The sequence below is a fragment of the Suricata suricatta genome, chromosome 12 (genome assembly GCF_006229205.1).
Source record: "Suricata suricatta isolate VVHF042 chromosome 12, meerkat_22Aug2017_6uvM2_HiC, whole genome shotgun sequence".
Taxonomy (NCBI): Eukaryota; Metazoa; Chordata; class Mammalia; order Carnivora; family Herpestidae; genus Suricata; species Suricata suricatta.
Window position 1 is genome coordinate 96,106,310 of NC_043711.1, and position 7,876 is coordinate 96,114,185.

Consider the following 7,876-nt stretch of genomic DNA (forward strand, 5'->3'; position numbering starts at 1 on the left):
GGACAGGATGGCACGCGCCTGGCAGCGTCCACTTCTTAGGGACGGCCTCTGCCGCGCCGGGCGCCTTTCCCTCCCTGTCCGCGGTTCTCGTGGCCTGGCCGCTGGTGCCCCTGGCCGACGCGGGGCACTCACGCCGGTCCCGGGGTCCTGGGGTCCCGGGGTCCACAGCCCGCGGCACAGGCAGCTGGTCAGGAGCGACGCCTCGCTTCGGAATTGGTAGGAATTGCGCTTTTGCTGGGGGGTTGGGTTGGAAGTCTGTGCCCAGAGGGCGCCACCGCAGAGCCGCCTCTTAGTGGCGCTTGCTTCGCACCCTCACACCCTCCTCTCCGGCCTCTATGGCCTTTCCCCGCCATCAGAGAGGAAAGAAAGGCTGTGGAGGAAGCGGGCCTGGCCTGAAACCTTGTCCTAAGCGTGGGGAGCAGGCTCCCGAGGTGAGCGCCCACTCCTTCTGGGACTCGATGAAGAGAAACAGGGTTAGACGGCCCATTGTCAAAAGGAGGCTTCCCGGTGCCGTGGAGGTGACCACAACAGACAAGAAACTGTCCCCAAGAACTCACCTGCTCAGGGAAAGGCTGAAGCAGGAAAACCGAGAAGACGCAGGACTGTGGTGTGTGAGCGGGACAAGGAACAACCAGAGCGGGGGAGGCGGGGGCACTGTAGATAGACCTCCGAAGAGGGGACATATCAATAGCCATGGACACGGGTAAGGAGCCCATTTTTGGAAGATCTGGTAGGAGCGCTTTCCAAATGGATGAAACAACAAAGACGTGATCCTGAGCAAGGAAGGGGGGAGGCATGTTTGAGGGAGAGCAGGAACATCCAAGAGAAGTAGGGGGGAGGGTGTGTAGGAGAGGAGGTCTTCCTGGCTGTGTGGCCTTGGGTGGTCAGGTGGTCCCTGCTGCACACTTTGAGAAACAGGACCCTGTGTGGCGGATCGGGTTCCTGCCTTTCTCTCCTGAGAATTGGCATTTGTGTCTTGTTTTCCTCGCTTATTGTCCCCCAGGAGACATCAAGCTCCCTCGGGGCTGGGACGATGTGCTATCCTTCTAGCATCTTCCACCTTGCCAGGCACAGACAGACTGGGCTTCTGACATAATTGGTGGAGGAAGACTCAGGACAGTCCTAGGGGGTAGATTTGATCATCCCAGGGAGACATAGGACTTGAGAGCCCAGGATGAAGGTGCAGAATAGAAGTGGCCCCACCCTCTGAATTTCTGATTCAGGGAGTGTGGGGTGGGACCCTTCTGATAAGTTTTCTGGTCATTCTGACGTTTCCAGTCTGGGGCTTTGAGAACCACTGATGTTGAAGACTTGAAGCCCAGCCCAGCTGGGTGTGACGTTAGAGGCCACACGCTCTCCCAGATCCGGCGGGGTTACGATGAGTTGGACCTTATGAGCACCTGTGGGAGAGGGGTGCTGTCCCCGGGGGTTGGGCCTATCAGAACACTGTGCGCCTCAGTCAGATGTTGGGGTCACCTGTGGACAGAAGACCCCGAAACACAGCACGGGAGGGGAGACCATCCATCTGTAAGGACAGTTCTTTCCTCCCGCACCCCCCCAATCCACCCACATATACAGACTCACTTTCTGTGCCCAGGAGTTAAATTACCGCTTGCTCTGATCCCTGACTTGTGCTAAACTATGTCCAATAAAATTCTTTTAAATCCTTTTAAGGAATTTCCTCTTTGCAGTTCCTCCCTCCCTGTAGAGCCTTCCAGATTTTCAGTTCTTCTCTTCCTAGCCTCATCTCCCTCCTGAGAAGCGTTCCTTCCCAAGCTGTCGTGTGGAAATGCATGTTGATGATGCCTGCGAAGGATTTCCAAAAAGATGAGCTGCCGGTGCTTGCTGAGCGCCTACTAGGTGCTGGGCAGTTTGCTGGGCGGTGTGTAGGCATCAGAGGTGCAAAACAGGTTCTGCCTCCGGCTCGAAGCCCTGTTCTCTTCAGCTCGGCTGGATTAATTAAAAAGAATTGTGAATTAGTTGCCAATCTTTAAAAATTGGGAGATTTCACCGAACATTTTTTCTTTGGAAACACTGAGCGATCTGGCTGATGTCCCTCACGGGGGTGGCGTGCTGGGTCAGGGACACCCCTCTTCCTGTGGGCTGCCCCTTGGCCCCTGGCATGTCGTTTGCGGTACCGCCGGGCCCCTGGAAGCACGAGTCGCTGACCTCTCATCTTGGCAGACTGTCTAGGGTCACATAGTAAGTGGCAGACCTGGATCTGAGTCCAGGCCTGTCTGACCTAAAAGCCCAAGCCTGTCACTGGGGGAAAAAAAAAGCTGCTCTGAGAGTGGGGGCAGGAGGAGGATGTGGCATCCCGGGCCCCGAGGAAATACCTTAAAAGGGAATTACTGTCAGCCGCTTAAGAATATGCTTTCTTTCCCATTCATAACCAACTGTCAGTAAGTCATAAAGTCCGAGGTGGTTTTTCCATGGCAGGAAGGGTGATCCCGAGGAGCCCAAGCTTTTTGATCCATCCTCCCCCTTGAGACGGGAGGGCTTAGATTTGCAAGGCTGGGGGTTAGAATCAGGAGAGGAGTTTGGAGAGGGTGTGGGGCGGGGATGGAGCGCCTCCACCTGCCGCCTCCTCCCACCGCGCCACCTCCCTCCCATCAGTTGGTGGCTCTGCCCCAGCCACTCTGCCTTTGTGAGCCCGGGACACCCCAAGCGAGCTCCGTCCTCGCGCCTGGCAGGGTCTGCCCCTAGCTTTCCGCATAACGAGTTCCTTCCGGTCTCAGGTCTCAGTCATCCGATGGGCGCAGAGGGTGAGGCTGAGGCGCACCAGGGCATAGCTGCATTTAAATATTTCAAAAGTTAATATCTTGTTCATTACGGGTTTGTTTTTCGCTAATTTTGATTTAAAAAAACTAGTGTATCAAACTGTTATTTATCTTGAATGCTGTTTTTAGTGCCTCCTTAAATTCTGCTCCCCAAACGGGCGCCCCAACTCTGCTCCTAGTCCAGGGTGCTCTGGACTGGCAGTCCTGGTTCAGGTTCTGCTACCAGACACGCCCTTCGGTGGCCTGAGTCTCTCAGCGGTCCCATCCATCCAGGGAAGGGGTTAGGGCGACCCGAGACACCCAGCGTTGCTCTGATGGGTGGTGCATGGTGTCCCTCTTCTGGGGGCTTTGGGACTGTTTTACACCTGGGTGCCCCAAGGGAGGTGTTCCTCTCCCCAAACCTTCGTGGCTGCTGTGAGCAATGGGCGCCGGTTTTCTTGCCCATGTTTCTTGCCCTGGGGGAACCTTTCTGTTTTGGAATTGGGATCATACCCCCTATTCTTTGATGTCTTGCTTTTTGTCCTTTGGTTTCATTCGTTGGACCGTGTGACTCCCATGCATTAAGGGCCTTCTATAGGCCAAGCACTGATCGAACACTGGGGATACGAAAGAGGCATTTCCAGTCCCGGAAGAGACTGCATGGAAACAATCCGTGTGAGGTCGGCTGGGGTGGAGGGCTTCCGGCCCGGTGAAGGCCAAGATCAGAGAACTTGTCCTTATCCCTGCGAGGGCCCTGCATCCTGGGTCACTATCTCCAAATGCCATCAGGCCAGAGCAGTGCATGGTTACCTTCCTAATAGACTCTCCTGGAGAGAGTGCTGCAGTGTTCCAGTTTGGATCCACAGTGGAAGGGGCAGAGCTCCGAGGGACAGCGTCCAGTTCCTTCGAACCGCCCTTCTCCATCGGTGCCCTCTCTGGATTGTGGTTTGTTCCTTAGTTTTTCGGAGTCTTGACAGCCCTCACAGTCCGACTGGAAGCCCACCTCCGTCTCTGGCTCTCCTTCACCGTCCCAGCCCTCAGGTCCAAGCTCTGGTCCAAAGCCTTCATCCACTAATAGGCCCTCTGCCTGGAGCTTAATTAAGATGCGTCTAGAGTTTCTTGTTGTGGCCGGTGCGCCTTGTTCCTGGCCTGGCGGTAGTGATAGCCAGGAGGACTCTGTCCCCTCCACTCCGAGGATGCAGACAGATGCATCTTGCTAGGACTTATTTCAAAAATAATGAGTTATGTGCCAGCATTTGTAAACCAGGAGATCTGATGCAAAAATCTGGATTTCTGGCTTCCCTTGAAAACTTAGAAGATGTGCCAACCCTGAACCTCATATTCCTCCCTGGCGAAAATTGGCCAGAGCTGGTAGCAACTTTTTCCTTTAGATGGAGCGTGCGGCCCTCCGGGTCTGCCTCATTCCTTCATGTCTAACAGGGGGTTCGCTCTACTCATCCTCTTTCCTGTCCTGGCCCCCGTAGGCATTTGAGATTTTAACCCCTGCCTTCAGCTTTTTTTTTTTTTTCTTTAAAAGGAGAGACAGCTCATCAGAGCGCTATGTACCGGCAGATGCCTTGCAAGGCTCAGAGGGAGTCTGGCTGTGATCGCTGGGGATTTGTGGGGTGGGAGAGGGAGGGGAAAGTCAGGAGGGGGCTTGCTATAAATCCAGTCCATAGACTCTTAGGACCGATGAACTCACGTTGTTATTTGAACTTGGCTGGTACTGTTGCTTTACCTGCACACGGGGAGAGATTGTTGATGTGAATATAAAATGATACATTAAAGCCATTACAATTAAGGTACTGAGAGCATACTGTTGCCAGATGTTTACATTTACTTTTCATCTTCTGTGGGCAGTACTGTTTTTTTAAGTTTTTAAATTTATTATTGAGAGAGAGAGAGACAGAGAGAGAGAGAGAGCATGAGTGAGGGAAGGGCAGAGAGAGAGAGGATCTCAAGCAGGCTCCACACTGTCAGCTCAGGGCAGGGCGGAGGGAGAGGCAGAGAATCCCAAGCAGGCTCTGGGCTGTTGGCACGGAGCCCAACCTAAAGCTCAAACTCACAAACTGTGAGACCATGACCTGAGCTGAAATCAAAAGTCAGATGCTTAACCAGCCACCCAGGCGCCCATCCCCCGCGGGCAGTATTATTGTTTCCCCCATTTTCGAGACCAGGGAACAGAGATCCAGGTCAGTAACGTGTTCAGGATTACACAGCCGGGTAACTAACCTGGAGCTTGCGTTGCCAGAATGACCCCTGTTTTGGCACTATGGGAGGCACCAGTAGATGAGGGGCTCACTATTGTTTTCTCTGGGGTCGTCTCCCTCCTGTCTCCCTCCCATCAGATTGGGGGCACTTTTTCCTTGGCACGAGGTTGAAGTTAGCCAGCCCGCGAGCCTGTTCCTACAGGCTGTTAGATCTGGAGACACGCAGGGGTGAAAAGCTTTGGCAAAGGGAGCACAGGGTGGGGGTGGAGGGAGGCGAGAAAGCAGTGGCCCCGCCAGCCCAGGCTGGGCCCCCTAAGACAGCCCAGGGATCCTACAAGCCCAGGGACCACCATCCAGCCAAGGGCATGAGCTCATTTCCCGTGTCCCCACATCTGAGGTCAGTGCCCCATTGAGCATCCATCCGTCTTGCTGCAGTGGAAGATTTTAGTCCTCTTGCTGCTACTTTGCATTGCTTCTGGGCTGCGTTCCCTCTTATTTCATTTTCCTCTGAAATCCTGAGCTCACCCTCCTCGGCAGCTGACGGGACCATTTATTTCCAAGGCTGCAGCCGGTCGGAGGGCTGCTGACAGCTAAGCAGAGCCCTCTGGGTTTTTGCCACCCTGTTTTGTTCCCGCAGACAGGGATGGGAGATGGGAGCACATCTTCATTTTGTAGCAGCAAACCCCTCAGAGCTTTAGTCTTCGCTCCAGGCACTTTGTCCCAGGGGGCACTGCCTTGGGGGCTCCATCCCTCCATCTTCTGCCCTTTGGGACTCAAAACCTTAAGAGAGTGCGGCCTGGGCTTTGCAAGTGCCCTGTCAAGTGCTCCTGGAGCTCAGAGAGGGTGAGAGATGTGTGGGGTTTGCACAGCAAACGAGTGCCAGAACATAATGGAGAGCTCCGGCCGCAGCCGGTTTGCCTTATGCCAGCCCTGCCTCTTTGGGGTCTCAGAAGGCCAGGCCCTCTGGGGAACCCCCCCACCCCACTAACCGCCTGGCATGCTTTTCTGCCAGCTCTTTAACAGGCCTGCTCCTCCCAACCTGGTCTCAGCTGCCCCGGGTACCCCCATCTGAAGCCCCCCACCCCCTTCCCAATCACATTCTCTCGCATCCTCCATTTCCTTGTCCTCAGAGCTCTGATCTGTGCCTGAAATGATCCTCTATCAAAGTTTAATTTAGATTAAAAATTTTTTTAACATTTATTTATTTTTGAGAGACAGACAGAGACAGTGTGATCAGGGGAGGGGCAGAGAGAGAGAGAGAGAGAGAGATACAGAATCAGAAGCAGGCTCCAGGCTCTGAGCTGTCAGCACAGAGCCCAATGTGGGGCTCAAACCCACGGACTGTGAGATCATGATCTGATGCTTAACCGAATGAGCCACCCAGGCACCCCTAATTTACATTTTTATTATCTTTCCCACCAGAACACAAGCTTCATGGGAGCAGGACTGCATCGGTCTTAGTCACTGTTCTCTCTCAAGCACCTGGCCCACAGGAGGGCTCTATACCACGTATGGGAATAAACCTGGCCCAGGTGGACTTGGGGGACTTCACATGGTCTTTGAACAAGGAAACAGTTTTCGGGAAGCAATGGAGATGGAAACATACGCGGAGTCACCTTCATTTGCTTTAGGTAGAATTTTATTTGTGGGAATGAAGTCCACCCCGAGAAATGCTTTGAGGCCTTGCATCTAGCCACCCATTTATTGGTGCATTTGACGCCATTTGCTGAGTGCTGGGTCCATGCCATGCTCTGTGCAGGGTGCTGGCCGCGCACAGATGAGAAGCCGGGATTCTCCAGGAATCTTCTCAAATTGGCTTAAACACAAAGGAGAATCCATTGGGTCACATGGCTGAAAAGTCTAGGGGTTGGTCTGCTTGATTCCAAAACCCCTATTCTTTAAAAACAACTTAAAAGGTTATTGTATAATTTATATACAGTGAAACACCTAGATCTTAAATGGATGGTTTGGTCGGTTTAGACAGATGCATGCACTTGTGTAATAACTCCCATACCTACCAAGGAAGAGGACATCTCCATTACCCCAGAAAGTTCCCTCATGCCCCCTTCCAGGCAAGCCCTGCCATCCTAGGGGCAAACACGATTCCAATTTCTTTCACCATAGATAAGCTGTGTGTCTTTTGGAATTTCATGGGAATGGACCCATATGGAAGGGAGCCTTTTGTGTCTGCCTTCCTTTGCTTAGCATAGAGTTTGGTGTTGGCAGCCATCTTGTTGCAAGGATCGATTCATTCCTATTCCTGCTGAGTAGTGTTCCATTATACAGACACACCCCATTTTGTTTTTCCATTAATCTCTCGATGGGTGGTTGGGTTGTTTGCAGTCACGGGCTACGTGAATAAAGCTGCTATGAACATTCATGTGTGATTCTTTTTGTGGACATGTGCACTCATTTTTAATGAATTCCTAGGAGTGGACTTGCTGGATGTAAGTGAAAAAAAAAATCCCATATCCTCCATAGCAATGATGCACCACCTCCCTGTGCTGGAATCTGCTGTCTGGACGTGGGACTTAAGACTAGGTGTGAACTGCATGAGGGACAGTGTTGGGAGCCGCCAAGGTTTTGGCTGCCTCAGGCAAGGATATATCGCTCTCCAGGGAGTACCAAGAAAAACAAGATCTGCATCTGGAGGCTGGAGAGTGCCATTTCCTGGTCCAAGATCTTGGCGACGGTCATGCTGGGCCAGACGTAGAATGGCCAAGGTGCACAAAAGATCAAACCACATTCGGGAATGCAGCGCTAAGCTTCCCCTCCCCAGCATTTGCAGACGGTAGTCTGCGCGCTTCCCTTTGATGCTGTGTCCGGAGTTTGGAGGTTCGTTTTCGGTTTTTTTCCCTTTCTCTAATATTCATTTGACTCTGTTACCTGGCAACCAACCTGGGTCAG

At 52.9% G+C, this 7,876-nt stretch overlaps 1 long non-coding RNA gene across 1 annotated transcript; it reads left to right on the forward strand.

Annotated features, from left to right (window-relative positions):
* Positions 1-6: 6 nt before the first annotated feature.
* LOC115274994 lies at positions 7-7,347 on the forward strand. The gene is made up of 2 exons (XR_003901353.1): positions 7-216; positions 6,392-7,347. It is a non-coding gene; the product is annotated as an uncharacterized LOC115274994 (long non-coding RNA).
* The last annotated feature ends 529 nt before the right edge of the window (positions 7,348-7,876 follow it).